The sequence below is a fragment of the Pseudophryne corroboree genome, chromosome 7 (genome assembly GCF_028390025.1).
Source record: "Pseudophryne corroboree isolate aPseCor3 chromosome 7, aPseCor3.hap2, whole genome shotgun sequence".
In the NCBI taxonomy this organism is placed as follows: Eukaryota; Metazoa; Chordata; class Amphibia; order Anura; family Myobatrachidae; genus Pseudophryne; species Pseudophryne corroboree.
In genome coordinates, this window is record NC_086450.1 from 284,531,598 (window position 1) to 284,548,622 (window position 17,025).

Here is a 17,025-nt window from a genome sequence, read left to right on the forward strand (position 1 = left end):
TAACTGAGCCAGAAGAATGGTGAGCACTAAGCCAGCGTCCCAGTTAGCGGGTCGTTGGCCATTATGGCGTCATGAGGGTATGGAGACGCACGGCTTAAGGACACAGACGCTGAACAGTGGACACAGTAACAAAGCCATAAAAGGAGTCTGTATCCATTTTATGCACTCAGACACAAACGGCCAGTATAAAAAAGAGCGGGAAGACTGCGGGCCATTGGAGGAGCGGGGGGTTTCACTGAATGGATCCAGCAGCTCACCAGCGCCATTTTCCCTCTGCCGTTGACACACACGCTGACTGACAGGGACGCGCAGCTCCTCCGTAGAGACTCCGGATTACCTCAGCGGTACCAGGGGGTCATAGCAGGGGGAGAGGGGGAGCGGTTATTAGTGTACTTAGTCTGCGACTTGGCTAAGCTTGGCATTAGCGGTAAGTGCGCGGTGTGCTGGCTCCATACTCTCCCTGTGTCTCCCTGGAAGGGCTCTTTGTGGGTCAATTGTGCATTTAACCTTTTCCTCTGTGTGTGCTGGCTGTCACTGTTAGAGTATGTCAGGCAAAGAGTGTGTTTCATGTAAGGCACAGTGTTCTTCTCCAGGGGGGGTTCACTAGTGTGTACTCAGTGTAGTATCCCTTCCCAGGCTAGCGGGGCAGAACCAGCATGGCTGGACTCCATTAGGGGAATGATTTCCAATGTTTCTACTAAATTGTCCCGCAATGAGAGACGCAATACTTAAGACAATCTATGACTGAGTTTAAGAAAAGAGACTCTGTACCCAAACCAGCGTCTCAGTCCCCTGCCATTTGTCCGCAAAAACGTACTTTGGCCCATATCCTGCAGTCTGAATCTGATGAGGGGTCAGACATGGAGGAGGGAGAGGGGGACTGAGGTGGGGGAGGCTACTCTGTCACAGGGAATAGAGGCTCTCATAGAGGCTATCAGAGACGTTCTGCATATCCCTGAGAAGGTAACAGAGGAAACTGAGTAATCTTATTTTAATATAAAAAAGAAATCCTCAGCCACTTTTCCTGTGTCAAAGGAACTAAATACCCTGTTTGAAGAACCGTGGGTTAATCCTGATAGGAAATTTCAAATCCCTAAAAGGTTGATATCATCTTTTCATTTTCCTCCTGAGGATAGGAAAAAATGGGAAAATCCACCGATAGTGGATTCATCAGTATCCAGGCTGTCACGAAAAATTGTATTGCCTGTCCCTGGTGCAGCCTTCCTGAAAGACGTGGCTGATCGTAAAATTGAGACCACACTCAAATCCTTCTATACAGCTGCTGGGGTGGCCCAGAGACCCACTACAGCATGTGGGTGGATTACAAGAGCCCTTGCCAAATAGTCGAGTAAACTAATTAAGGGGTTAGATATTAGGGGAGATTATTTTACTCCTGCAACGTATACTGGACTCTTCAAACTTTATGGTGGAAGCCATAAAAGAAATAGGCTTCATTAATGCACGCACCACTGCTATGGCAGTGTCCGCAGGCAGGGGCTTATGGCTACGCCAGTGGACTGCTGACGCGGACTCCAGGAAAGGCATGGAATGCCGACCCTTCACAGGAGAGGCCTTATTTGGAGATAAACTAGACAAATGGATCTCCAAAGCTACTGCGGGTAAGTCCACATATCTTCCTTCTGCAGCTTCCCCAGCTAGGAAGGCTTACTCAGGTGCCAATTTACAGTCCTTTCGGACGGCCAAGTTTAGGGGCAAATCCAGAGGTTCTTCTACAGCCACCAGAGGCGCTAGAGGTAAACCACGCAAACCGGCAACTGCCGGTTCACAGGAACAGGGCTCAAGCTCTGTTTCTTAAAAACCTTCAGCATGACTGTGGACCGCGATGCCTGGAAGACTGGCAGGTGGGAGCCCGACTAAAAATCTTCAGTCATATCTGGACAAGTTCGTGCCAGGATTCCTGGGTCGTAGATCTTATCTCCCAGGGCTACAGACTGGAGTTCCAGGAGCTCCCACCTCACAGAGTCTTCAAATCAGGCTTACCAGTTTTACAAGAGGCAAGTATTACTTTACAGGACGCCATTCAAAAACTGGTACAGACTCAGGTCATTGTTCCATTTACACCTCTTCTGCAAAACAAGGGGTATTATTCCAACTTGTTTGTAGTACCGAAATCGGACGGTTCGGTAAGACCGATTCTGAACCTCAAGTCTTTAAATTCAAGATGGAGTCTCTGAGAGCGGTTATCTCAGGTCTGGAGGAGGGGCAATTCCTAGTGTCTCCGGTTAGCAAGGATGCGTACCTTCACATTATGATCTGCCTGCCTCATCAGGCTTTTATATACGGTTTGCACTGCAGGAATGTCACTACCAGGTCCAGGCCCTGCCATTTGGTCTCTCCACGGCACCGAGAGTGTTCACCAAAGTGATGGCAGAGATGATGTTTCTACTCCGCAAACTGGAAGTGAACATAATTACGTACATGGACGATCTTCTGATAAAGACACTGTCAAGGGAGCGGTTGTTGGACAGCATTGTCCTCTCAACCAGACTACTCCTAGATCACGGGTGGACTCTGAACTTAACAAAATCTCACCTGGAACCGACACAGGCTTGCTTTCCTGGGAATGATACTAGACACAGAGTCTCAGAGAGTGTTCCTTCCCTTGGAAAAGGCTATGGTAATCCAGTCGATGGTTCGGGCTGTCCTGAAGCCAACCTGAATATCGGTGCATCCGTGCATTCGTCTTGTGGGGAAAATTGTGGCCTCTTACGAGGCGCTTCAATATGGAAGGTTTCATGCAAGGCCCTTCCAGCTAGATCTATTGGACAAATGGTCTGGATCGCATCTTCACATTCACCAGAGGATCCGTCTGTCACCAAGAGCCAGGATCTCCCTTCTGTGGTGGCTACAGACATCTCACTTCGTTGAGGGTCGGAGGTTCGGGATTCAGAATTGGATTCTGCTAACCACAAACGCAAGCCTCAGAGGTTGGGGAGCAGTTACCCAGGGGGTGCAATTTCAAGGAAGATGGTCAAGTCAGGAAGTCGTCCTTCCAGTAAACATCCTGGAACTCAGGGCTATCTACAACACCTATCTGCAGGCCTCATCTCTACTTTGAAATCAGGCCATTCAAGTCCAGTCGGACCATGTGATGGCGGTAACGTACATAAACCGACAGGGCGGAGCAAAAAGCAGAGCAGCAATGTCAGAGGTGTCAAGAATTCTCCTCTGGGTGGAAAAACACGCCGTGGCGTTGTCGGCGGTATTCATTCCGGGAGTCGACATCTGGGAAGCAGACACGACCTGCACCAAATATCGCGGGTCGCAGCCGGGAGCCTGTCACGGGTGCTACCCGGCTGCGACCCGCGTCAGGCCCCTTTCACACTGCATTTGCCAACCCGGCTTATTGCCGGGTTTGTGACGTCGCTGATGACGCGGCGGGGCAGCGCTTAGAGATCACATAATCTCTAAGCGCCGCCTGTACAGTCACTATAAACGGGAAGCCGGGTCGATGAGATCCAGCTACCGTTTACACAGCAGAGTTTGCCGGGTTGAACACGTGAGTTGGAATACCGGGTCACTCGACCCGGATTATTCCAACTCGGCCCTTTTAAACCAACCAGCAACACGGGTTATGCACGTTCATGTGCAATAACTCATGTTATATACTGGCGGGGTATAATAGAGCCTGCTAACCTAAATAAATAAATAAATCCCCCTGCTGTTGATGCCTCAGTATCACGCCTGTCTAAAAAGACAGTACTGCCGGTTCCAGGGGCTACGGCCTTAAAGGAGCCCGCAGACAGGAAAATAGAGACTTAAAATCTATTTATGTTGCAGCAGGGGCATCCCAAAGGCCTGTTATTGCAGGTTGTTGGGTGACTCACGTCATACATACTTGGGCTGGTAACCTTCAGGAGGGCCTCACTGGGTATAAGTCCCTGGCTGATATGGTGATGCTGTTTCAGCATATCCAGGATTCTGCCCGTTTCCTCTGTGATACCATCAAAGGAATTGGCGTTATGAATACATGTACCTCTACCATGGTGGTTTCTACACGCAAAGCGTTATGGTTATGTCAGTGGGTAGCGGATGCAGAGTCTAAAAAGAGTGTTCACAGGAGATTGGCTGGCTGTTTGGAGGTGAATTAGATACTTGGACTTCGAAGGCTACCGCTGGAAAGTCCACGTACCTCCTCTCTGCTGCTCCACCGGCTAGGCGCTCTTACACTGGGCCTTCTGTACAGTCCTTTCGGACAGCGAGCTTTAAAAGTAAAGCCAGAGGTGCCTCAAATGCGGCATGGGGTCCCAGAGTTAAGTCACGTAAGCCTGCCACCACAGGGTCTCAGGACCAGAGTGCGAGCTCTGTCTCCTCAAAACCCTCAGCATGACTGTGTCCCTCTGCTCCAGGGGGATCTCAATGTGGGAGCTCGTCTGAGATACTTCAACTCCTGCCAGGACGCCTGGGTAAAAGACCTGACCTCCCAGGACTACTAACTACTAACCGCCTCAAAGGTTTTTCAAATCTGATTTACTGGTTTCAGAAACTATGGGCCTCATGCTATGGGATTCAAAAGTTAGCTCAAATCCAGGTCATTGTTCCTGTGCCACTTCAAACCTATATCTGCGGGTTTTCTGGTTCAAAATGGAGTCTGAGAGTGGTGATCTCAGGTCTGGAGGAGGGGGAGTTCTTGATCTCTCTGGACATAAGACTCTTACCTCCATATTCCAATATGGCCGCCTCATCAGGCCTACCTCAGGTTTGCTCTGATGGAGGACCACTACCAGTTCAGGTGCTGCCCTTCGGCCTATCCATGGCTCCAAGGGTCTTCACAAAGTGATGGTGGAAATGATGTTCCAACTCAGGATTCAGGGCGTGAACATTGTCCCCTACCTGGACGATCTGCTGATTAAAAAAGCTAGATCAAAGGAACTACTGCTGGACAGCATCTGCTGCACGACATCCCTGTTGTCACGCCACAGTTGGATTCTGAATTTTCAAAAATCCCACCTGGAGCCAACCCAGCGCCTCCAGTTCCTCAGGATGATCCTGGACACGGTGGCTCAGAAGGTCTTCCTTCCTGCAGACAAGGCGCAGGCGCTCCAGGAGTTGGTTTGAGCAGTTCTACAGCCAAACAGGATCTCGGTACATCTTTGCACATGGTAAAGATAGTGGCCTCCTTCTAGGCCTTTCAATTTGGCAGATTCCATGCTAGGACTCTCCAACTGGATCTCCTGATGAAGTGGTCTGGTTCGCAGCTGCCGATGCACCAGGTCATACATCTATCACCGCAGGCCAGGATTTCTCTTATGGCTGCAGCCCTCCAACCCATTGGAGGGACGGAGCTTCGGAATCCAGGATTGGATTCTCTTGACCACGGACACCAGCCTGAGGGGCTGGGGAGCTGTCACTCAAGGGGCACAGTATTCAGTGCCGGTGGTCAAGCCTCAAAGCCTGCCTTCCTATAAACATACTGGAACTCAGAGCGATATACAATGCTCTGCTGCAGGGGGCTCATCTGCTCCAAGGTCAAGCCATTCAGGTTCAATCAGACAATGCCACGCCAGGTGTGTGCCTTTCCAAATCATGTTCAATCAACTGAATTTACCACAGGTGGACTCCAATTAAGCTGTAGGAACATCTCAAGGATGATCAGTGGAAACACTGAAGCTCAATTTTGAGCTTCATGACAAAAGCTGTTAATACTTATGTACATGTGATTTCTTAGTTTTTAATTTTTAATAAATTTGCAAAAATCTCAAACTTTTTCACGTTGTCATTATGGGATGTTGTCTGTAGAATTTGTAGGGAAAAATTTAAATTTATTCCATTTTGGAATAAGGCTGTAACATAACAAAATGTGGAATAAGTGAAGTGCAGTGAATACTTTCTGGATGCACTGTACGGGATCCAGCCTGAAGATCGACAATGTTTAGGTCGACCACTATAGGTCGACAGGTTGACAGGTCAAAAGGTCGACATGAGTTTTTCACAGGTTTTTTTCTTTTCTTTTTTTTTTGAACTTTTTCATACTTAACGATCCAATTGGACTACGATTGGAACGGTGATCTGTGCTGAGCGAAGCGAGGCACCTTGCCCGAAGCGAGGGAACGTGATTCACTAATTCGGCTTCCCGGTCACTGTACGCAGAAAACGACACGAAAAAACAAACAAAACTCATGTTGAGCTAGAAACCCTGTCGACCTTCAAACCCTTTGTAATATGATTTGTCCGTTCCGCACTAGCAGTGCACTATAAAGCCACACTTAAATATAGACAAGTCTGAAAATAACCAATATAAATAGTGCTAATAGCCAAATCTTTGAGTAGCACTCTACCTATTGGTGGTGCTCCCAAAATACTTTTGTAGATTAACTACACATATATGAGAAAAGAAAAGACAAAATAAATCCTTTTTGGGAGCACTCTTATTTGTAAATAATAATAATCAAAACAGTATACAATGAGATGATGTGATAATGAATAATCTAAAACTTAACATTTATTCTGTTCCCTTAAAATATCGACCAATGCGGTCCAATATAATTAAAAACTCTATCTTAATTTCTAAATGAGAGATAGGAGGGTGAAGTATGAAAAATAGTGAGAGTGAGCAGCATAGAACTGCTCCACCAGTGTTTTTCAAATGGAAATATAGGTGATCATCTTGGTGATATCCACAGTGCCTGGTATTCCTAAGTGGTCCCCCTTCAAAGTACTAGCCAGGTCTATCCTATCAGCTTCCGAGATAGAAGATCGGGCTACTTTCAGGATAGTACGACCTTGAATAGTAAAGATGATATATGAAGGAAGAAAGAACCCACTTCTGCTGTCTGTACTCTGCCTGCTACACGTCACTAGATAAATTAGGCTTTTCCAGATGAGAGCGTGTTGGAAAAGAGAGTCATCACCTGTCTTATAGTGGAATATATTGAATGTCACAATAATCTTTTTTCCACTTTAGATATAGGACAGAAAAAAGAAAAAATAACTTCTGGTTTCTGTTGTGACAGCAAAATGTACGCTGAAAAGGGCGAGGCCCTTGCCAGCACTGCTGTCAGCCAGATGAGAGAGGGATAGAAAGAGGTACAGCTCAAAATAAAGTATGGGGAGAATCAATACTGGGCAACTTGATTAGATTAATTCATTCAAAAACCATCCCAATTGATGAAGGACGTCGTGCGGCTACGCCCCCCTCCTTGGTCCGGGCGGCCGCAGCACCTCTGTGGAGACGGCGCATGGTAGAGGTGTGTGAGGGAAAGTTGGAGCTGGCCGGGCCGGAGCAGCGGAGGAGACTGACAAACGCCGGCATCCAAATTGGTTTGGAGCGGCGATTGGTAATATGTTGTCTGTCACCTTGTAATTACTCATCCACGGCTGCATTTGCCTTGTTTCCCCCTCCCTCTTCTCATAGCGCACGTCAATATTTGAGGACTTATAGGGATCTTTATATATATCCCTTTGCAGGATCAATATTCAAACGTATTAACGCACATATCTAGTATTTTTTCTAGTTTAGAATATCCTCCTGCCGTACCTTATATAAAATAATTAATGAGGTGCATTTCTACATTTGATATATATGTTGCACTTTCTTCTTCTGCAGAAAGTACTATTCTATGATTGTTAATATCAGCAAACGAATGTGTCAGAATTTTTACAGACCTAATTTCTCTGACGTCCTAGTGGATGCTGGGGACTCCGTAAGGACCATGGGGAATAGCGGCTCCGCAGGAGACTGGGCACAAAAGTAAAGCTTTAGAACTACCTGGTGTGCACTGGCTCCTCCCCCTATGACCCTCCTCCAAGCCTCAGTTAGATTTTTGTGCCCGAACGAGAAGGGTGCACACTAGGTGGCTCTCCTGAGCTGCTTAGTGAAAAGTTTAGTTTTAGGTTTTTTATGTTCAGTGAGACCTGCTGGCAACAGGCTCACTGCATCGAGGGACTAAGGGGAGAAGAAGCGAACTCACCTGCGTGCAGAGTGGATTGGGCTTCTTAGGCTACTGGACATTAGCTCCAGAGAGACCGATCACAGGCCCAGCCATGGATAGGTCCCAGAGCCGCGCCGCCGGCCCCCTTACAGAGCCAGAAGACAGAAGAGGTCCGGAAAATCGGCGGCAGAAGACGTCCTGTCTTCAACAAGGTAGCGCACAGCACTGCAGCTGTGCGCCATTGCTCTCAGCACACTTCACACTCCGGTCACTGAGGGTGCAGGGTGCTTGGGGGGGGCGCCCTGAGACGCAATAAAAACACCTTGGATGGCAAAAAAAAAAAAATGCATCACATATAGCTCCTGGGCTATATGGATGAATTTAACCCCTGCCAGAATACACAGAAAAACGGGAGATAAGGCCGCCGAGAAGGGGGCGGAGCCTATCTCCTCAGCACACTGGCGCCTTTTTCCCTCACAGCTCCGTTGGAGGGAAGCTCCCTGGCTCTCCCCTGCAGTCACTACACTACAGAAAGGGTTAAAAAAGAGAGGGGGGCACTAATTACGCGCAGTATTAAAAATACAGCAGCTATAAGGGGAAAAACACTTATATAAGGTTATCCCTGTATATATATAGCGCTCTGGTGTGTGCTGGCAAACTCTCCCTCTGTCTCCCCAAAGGGCTAGTGGGGTCCTGTCCTCTATCAGAGCATTCCCTGTGTGTGTGCTGTGTGTCGGTACGTTTGTGTCGACATGTATGAGGAGAAAAATGATGTGGAGACGGAGCAGATTGCCTGTAATAGTGATGTCACCCCCTAGGGGGTCGACACCTGAGTGGATGAACTGTTGGAAGGAATTACGTGACAGTGTCAGCTCTGTATAAAAGACAGTGGTTGACATGAGACAGCCGGCTACTCAGCTTGTGCCTGTCCAGACGTCTCATAGGCCGTCGGGGGCTCTAAAGCAGATATAGACGCCGACACGGATACTGACTCCAGTGTCGACGGTGAAGAGACAAATGTGACTTCCAGTAGGGCCACACGTTACATGATTGAGGCAATGAAAAATGTTTTACACATTTCTGATAATACGAGTACCACCAAAAAGGGGTATTATGTTCGGTGAGGAAAAACTACCTGTAGTTTTCCTGAATCTGAGAAATTAAATGAGGTGTGTGATGATGCGTGGGTTTCCCCCGATAACAACTGATAATTTCTAAAATGTTATTGGCATTTTATCCTTTCCCGCCAGAGGTTAGGGTGCGTTGGGAAACACCCCCTAGGGTGGATAAAGCGCTCACACGCTTGTAAGAACAAGGGCTCTACCCTCTCCTGAGATGGCCGCCCTTAAGGATCCTGCTGATAGAAAGCAGGAGGGTATCCTAAAATGTATTTACACACATACTGGTGTTATACTGCGACCAGCAATCGCCTCAGCCTGGATGTGCAGTGCTGGGTTGGCTTGGTCGGTTTCCCTGACTGAAAATATTGATACCCTAGATAGGGACAGTATATTATTGCCTATAGAGCATTTAAAAGATGCATTTCTATATATGCGTGATGCACAGCGGAATATTTGCCGACTGGCATCAGGTCTAAGTGCGTTGCCCATTTCTGCCAGTAGAGGGTTATGGACACGACAGTGGTCAGGTGATGCGGATTCCAAACGGCATTTGGAAGTATTGCCTTATTAAGGGGAGGAGTTATTTGGGGTCGGTCTTTCAGACCTGGTGGCCACGGCAACAGCTGGGAAATCCACGTTTGTACCCCAGGTCGCCTCTCAACATAAGAAGACGCCGTATTATCAGGCGCAGTCTTTTCGTGGGCAAGCGGGCAAAAGGTTCCTCATTTCTGCCCCGTGACAGAGGGAGAGGAAAAAGGCTGCAGAAATCAGCCAGTTCCCAGGAACAGAAACCCTCTCCCGCCTCTGCCAAGCCCTCAGTATGACGCTGGGGCTTTACAAGCAGAATCAGGCACGGTGGGGGCCCGTCTCAATGAATTTCAGCGCGCAGTGGGCTCACTCGCAAGTAGACCCCTGGATCCTTCAGGTGATATCTCAGGGGTACAAATTGGAATTCGAGACGTCTCCCCCTCGCCGTTTCCTAAAGTCGGCTTTACCGATGTCTCCTTCTGACAGGGAGGCAGTTTTGGAAGCCATTCACAAGCTGTATTCCCAGCAGGTGATATTCAAGGTACCCCTCCTGCAACAGGGAACGGGGTATTATTCCACACTGTTGTGGTACCGAAGCCGGACGGCTCGGTGAGACCGATTCTAAATCTAAAATCTTGAACACTTACATACGGAGGTTCAAATTCAAGATTGAGTCACTCAGAGCAGTGATTGCGAACCTGGAAGAAGGGGACTACATGATGTCTCGGGACATCAAGGATGCTTACCTTCATGTCCCAATTTACCCTTCTCACCAAGGGTACCTCAGGTTTATGGTACAGAACTGTCACTATCAGTTTCAGACGCTGCCGTATGGATGGTCCACGGCACCCCGGGTCTTTACCAAGGTAATGGCCGAAATGATGATACTCCTTCGAAGGAAGGGAATTTTAGTTATCCCTTACTTGGACGATTCCCTGATAAGGGTAAGATCCAGCGAACAGTTGGAGGTCGTTGTAGCACTATCTCAGGTAGTGTTGCGGCGGCACGATTGGATTCTCAATATTCCAAAATCGCAGCTGATTCCGACGACTCGTCTTCTGTTCCTAGGGATGATCCTGGACACAGTCCAGAAAAAGGTGTTTCTCCCGGAGGAGAAAGTCAGGGAGTTATCCGAGCTAGTCGGGAACCTCCTATAACCGAGCCAAGTCTCAGTACATCAATGAAATGGTTCTGGGAAAAATGGTGGCTTCCTACGAAGCAATCCCATTCGGCAGATTCCACGCAAGAACTTTCCAGTGGGACCTGCTGGACAAATGGTCCGGGTCGCATCTTCAGATGCATCAGCGGATAACCCTGTCACCAAGCACAAGGGTGTCTCTCCTGTGGTGGTTGCAGAGTGCTCATCTTCTAGAGGGCCGCACATTCAGGACTGGGTCCTGGTGACCACGGATGCCAGCCTGCGAGGCTGGGGAGCAGTCACACAGGGAAGGAATTTCCAGAGCTTATGGTCAAGCCTGGAGACATCACTTCACATAAATATCCTGAAGCTAAGGGCCATTTACAATGCTCTAAGCTCAGCAAGACCTCTGCTTCAAGGTCACCCGGAGTTGATCCATTCGGACAACATCACGGCAGTCACCCACGTAAACAGACAGGGTGACACAAGAAGCAGGAGGGCAATGGCAGAAGCTGCAAGGATTCTTCGCTGGGCGGAAAATCATGTGATAGCACTGTCAGCAGTATTCATTCCGGGAGTGGACAACTGGGAAGCAGACTTCCTCAGCAGACACGACCTCCACCCGGGAGAGTGGGGACTTCACCCAGAAGTCTTCCACATGTTTATAAAACTCGACAAGTATTGCGCCAGGTCAAGGGACCCTCAGGCAATAGCTGTAGACGCTCTGGTAACACAGTGGGTGTACCAGTCAGTGTATGTGTTCCCTCCTCTGCCTCTCATACCCAAGGTACTGAGAATTATAAGATGGAGAGGAGTAAGCACTATATTCGTGGCTCCGGATTGGCCAAGAAAGACTTGGTAACCGGAACTTCAAGAGATGCTCACGGAGGATCCGTGGCCTCTACCTCTAAGAAGGGACCTGCTCCAGCAAGGACCCTGTCTGTTCCAAGACTTACCGCGGCTGCGTTTGACGGCATGGCGGTTGAACGCCGGATCCTGAAGGAGAAAGGCATTCCGGATGAAGTCATTCCTATCCTGATCAAAGCCAGGAAGGATATAACCGCAAAACATTATCACCGCATTTGGCGAAAATATGTTGCGTGGTGCGAGGCCAGTAAGGCCCCGACGGAGGAATTTTCAACTAGGTCGATTCCTACATTTCCTGCAAACAGGAGTGTCTATGGGCCTGAAATGGGGGTCCATTAAGGTTCAAATTTCGGCCCTGTCAATTTTCTTCCAAAAAGAACTAGCTTCAGTCCCTGAAGTTCAGACGTTTGTGAAAGGGGTACTGTATATACAGCCTCCTTTTGTGCCTCCAGTGGCACCTTGGGATCTAAATGTAGTTTTTGGGTTCCAAAAGTCACATTGGTTTGAACCACTTAAATATGTGGAGTTAAAATATCTCACATGGAAAGTGGTCATGCTGTTGGCCCTGGCCTGGGCCAGGTGCATGTCAGAATTGGCGGCTTTATCCTGTAAAAGCCCTCATCTGATTTTCCATTCGGTCAGGGCGGAATTGAGGACTTGTCCTCAGTTTCTCCCTAAGGTGGTTTTCAGCGTTTCACCTGAATCAACCTATTGTGGTGCCTGCGGCTACTAGGGACTTGGAGGACTCCAAGTTGCTAGACGTTGTCAGAGCCCTGGAAATATAGGTTTCCAGGACGGCTGGAGTCAGAAAATCTGACTCGTTGTTTATTCTGTATGCACCCAACAAGCTGGGTGCTCCTGCTTCTAAGCAGACTATTGCTCGTTGGATTTGTAGTACAATTCAGCTTGCACATTCTGTGGCAGCCCTGCCACAGCCAAAATCTGTAAAAGCCCATTCCACAAGGAAGGTGGGCTCATCTTGGGCGGCTGCCCGAGGGGTCTCGGCTTTACAACTTTGCCGAGCAGCTACTTGGTCAGGAGCAAATACGTTTGTAAAATTCTACAAATTTGATACCCTGGCTGAGGAGGACCTGAAGTCCTCTCATTTGGTACTGCAGAGTCATCCGCACTCTCCCGCCCGTTTGGGAGCTTTGGTATAATCCCCATGGTCCTTACAGAGTCCCCAGCATCCACTAGGACGTCAGAGAAAATAAGAATTTACTTACCGATAATTCTATTTCTCGTAGTCCGTAGTGGATGCTGGGCGCCCATCCCAAGTGCGGATTGTCTGCAATACTGGTACATAGTTATTGTTACCAAAAAATCGGGTTATTGCTGTAGTGAGCCATCTTTTCTAGAGGCTCCTCTGTTATCATGCTGTTAACTGGGTTTAGATCACAAGTTATATGGTGTGATTGGTGTGGCTGGTATGAGTCTTACCCGGGATTCAAAATCCTTCCTTATTGTGTACGCTCGTCCGGGCACAGTATCCTAACTGAGGCTTGGAGGAGGGTCATAGGGGGAGGAGCCAGTGCACACCAGGTAGTTCTAAAGCTTTACTTTTGTGCCCAGTCTCCTGCGGAGCCGCTATTCCCCATGGTCCTTACGGAGTCCCCAGCATCCACTACGGACTACGAGAAATAGAATTATCGGTAAGTAAATTCTTATTTTCCAGCTGTGCTAGCAGAGGACAATGATTTTTTGAATTAATCAATTAGCATAATAATGTTTGATGATATACCTTCTGCAGCACTGTGCTATTCAATGAATATAATCAATGATATATGTGGATACCCTATTGTTGAATTGATATAGGTTTAGTTCACTGACCAATGAATCTTTGAATTGATTCTGCAGATTTATTGCTTGAAGATTTTTTCTGCAACGTTGTTTCATTTTCAATATTCCTATGTGAGAGACCAGTGTCTTTTTGTTATTAATGATCCATTTTCCAAATGTGTTCTAGGTGAATATGATCTTGTCTATCCCCACAGATTCTATTTTTGTCTGATTATTTAATTGGAATCACCATTGTATGCAGATCGATCAATGCTTAGGATATATAACTGAACCTAAGTGTGCGAATTTTAGTTGGTTCTTTATTCAGAAATATCAACTTATTTATTGCTGTCCTTGTGCATACCTGTCTAATTAACTCAGAGGTGATCAGCTATATATGAAATTGGGATGGAATTAATCTAATCAAGTTGCCCAGTATTGATTCTCCCCATACTTTATTTTGAGCTGTACCTCTTTCTATCCCTCTCTCATCTGGCTGACAGCAGTGCTGGCAAGGACCTCGCCCTTTTCAGCGTACATTTTGCTGTCACAACAGAAAGCAGAAGTGTTTTTTTTTTTTTTCTGTCCTATATCTAAAGTGGAAAAAAGATTATTGTGACATTCAATATATTCCACTATAAGACAGGTGATGGCTCTCTTTTCCAACACTCTCTCATCTGGAAAAGCCTGGGGCCAATTTATCTAGTGACGTGTAGCAGGCAGAGTACAGACAGCAGAAGTGGGTTCTTTCTTCCTTCATATATCATCTTTACTATTCAAGGTCGTACTATCCTGAAAGTAGCCCGATCTTCTATCTCGGAAGCTGATAGGATAGACCTGGCTAGTACTTTGAAGGGGGACCACTTAGGAATACCAGGCACTGTGGATATCACCAAGATGATCACCTATATTTCTCTAACGTCCTAGTGGATGCTGGGGACTCCGAAAGGACCATGGGGAATAGCGGCTCCGCAGGAGACTGGGCACAAAGTAAAAGCTTTAGGACTAGCTGGTGTGCACTGGCTCCTCCCCCTATGACCCTCCTCCAAGCCTCAGTTAAGATTTTGTGCCCGAACGAGAAGGGTGCAATCTAGGTGGCTCTCCTGAGCTGCTTAGAGTAAAAGTTTAAATAGGTTTTTTTATTTTCAGTGAGACCTGCTGGCAACAGGCTCACTGCATCGAGGGACTAAGGGGAGAAGAAGTGAACTCACCTGCGTGCAGAGTGGATTGGGCTTCTTAGGCTACTGGACATTAGCTCCAGAGGGACGATCACAGGCCCAGCCATGGATGGGTCCCGGAGCCGCGCCGCCGGCCCCCTTACAGAGCCAGAAGAGTGAAGAGGTCCGGAATATCGCGGCAGAAGACGTCCTGTCTTCAATAAGGTAGCGCACAGCACCGCAGCTGTACGCCATTGCTCTCAGCACACTTCACACTCCGGTCACTGAGGGTGCAGGGCGCTGGGGGGGGGGGGGGCGCCCTGGGACGCAATGAAAATACCTTAAATGGCTAAAAATACATCACATATAGCTCCTGGGCTATATGGATGTATTTAACCCCTGCCAGTTTTCCACAAAAAAGCGGGAGAAAGGCCGTCGAAAAAGGGGCCGAGCCTATCTCCTCAGCACACAAGCGCCATCTTTTCCTCACAGCTCCGTTGGAGGAAGGCTCCCTGACTCTCCCCTGCAGTCCTGCACTACAGAAACAGGGTAAAACAAGAGAGGGGGGGCACTAAATTGGCATATTAATATATACAGCAGCTATATTAGGGAAAAACACTTATATAAGGTTATCCCTGTATATATATATAGCGCTCTGGTGTGTGCTGGCAAACTCTCCCTCTGTCTCCCCAAAGGGCTAGTGGGGTCCTGTCCTCTATCAGAGCATTCCCTGTGTGTGTGCTGTGTGTCGGTACGCTGTGTCGACATGTATGAGGAGGAAAATGGTGTGGAGGCGGAGCAATTGCCTGTGTTAGTGATGTCACCCCCTAGGGAGTCGACACCTGACTGGATGGTCTTATGGAAAGAATTATGTGATAGTGTCGGCACTTTACAAAAGACTGTTGACGACATGAGACAGCCGGCAAATCAGTTAATACCTGTACAGGCGTCTCAAACACCGTCAGGGGCTATAAAACGCCCGTTACCTCAGGTCGATACAGACACGGACACTGACTCCAGTGTCGACGGTGAGGAAACAAACGTATTTTCCAGTAGGGCCACACGTTACATGATCACGGCAATGAAGGAGGTTTTGAACATTTCTGATACTACAAGTACCACAAAAAAGGGTATTATGTGGGGTGTGAAAAAACTACCCGTAGTTTTTCCTGAATCAGATGAATTAAATGAGGTGTGTGATGAAGCGTGGGTTTTCCCCGATAAAAAACTGCTAATTTCTAAAAAATTATTTGCATTATACCCTTTCCCGCCAGAGGTTAGGGCGCGTTGGGAAACACCCCCTAGCGTAGATAAGGCGCTCACACGCTTATCAAAACAAGTGGCGTTACCGTCTCCTGATACGGCCGCCCTCAAGGAACCAGCTGATAGGAAGCTGGAAAATATCCTTAAAAGTACTGGTATTATACTGCGACCAGCAATCGCCTCAGCCTGGATGTGCAGTGCTGGGGTGGCTTGGTCGGATTCCCTGACTGAAAATATTGATACCCTGGACAGGGACAATATATTATTGACTATAGAGCATTTAAAGGATGCATTTCTATATATGCGAGATGCACAGAGGGATATTTGCACTCTGGCATCAAGAGTAAGTGCGATGTCCATTTCTGCCAGAAGAGGATTATGGACGCGACAGTGGTCAGGGGATGTGGATTCCAAACGGCATATGGAAGTATTGCCGTATAAAGGGGAGGAGTTATTTGGTCGGTCTATCGGACCTGGTGGCCACGGCAACGGCTGGAAAATCCACCTTTTTACCCCAAGTCACCTCGCAGCAGAAAAAGATACCGTCTTTTCAGGCTCAGTCCTTTCGTCCCCATAAGGGCAAGCGGGCAAAAGGCCACTCATATCTGCCCCGGGGCAGAGGAAGGGGAAAAAGACTGCAGCAAACAGCCTCTTCCCACGAACAGAAGCCCTCCCCCGCTTCTGCCAAGTCCTCAGCATGACGCTGGGGCCTTACAAGCGGACTCAGGCACGGTGGGGGCCCGTCTCAAGAATTTCAGCGCGCAGTGGGCTCACTCGCAAGTGGACCCCTGGATCCTGCAGGTAGTATCTCAGGGGTACAAATTGGAATTCGAGACGTCTTCCCCCTCGCCGGTTCCTGAAGTCTGCTTTACCAACGTCTCCCCCCGACAGGGAGGCGGTATTGGAAGCCATTCACAAGCTGTATTCCCAGCAGGTGATAATCAAGGGTACCCCTCCTACAACAGGGAAAGGGGTATTATTCCACGCTGTTTGTGGTACCGAAGCCGGACGGCTCGGTGAGACCCATTTTAAATCTGAAATCCTTGAACACTTACATAAAAAGGTTCAAATTCAAGATGGAGTCACTCAGAGCAGTGATAGCGAACCTGGTAGAAGGGGACTATATGGTGTCTCTGGACATCAAGGATGCTTACCTCCATGTCCCAATTTGCCCTTCTCACCAAGGGTACCTCAGGTTTGTGGTACAGAACTGTCACTATCAGTTTCAGACGCTGCCGTTTGGATTGTCCACGGCACCCCGGGTCTTTACCAAGGTAATG

The 17,025-nt window shown here is 48.0% G+C and overlaps 1 protein-coding gene across 2 annotated transcripts in view; it reads left to right on the top strand.

Moving 5' to 3' along the window:
- ARPC1A (actin related protein 2/3 complex subunit 1A) overlaps positions 1 to 17,025 on the top strand; it is a 450,685-nt gene that overhangs the window by 374,133 nt on the left and 59,527 nt on the right. The window lies entirely within an intron of this gene.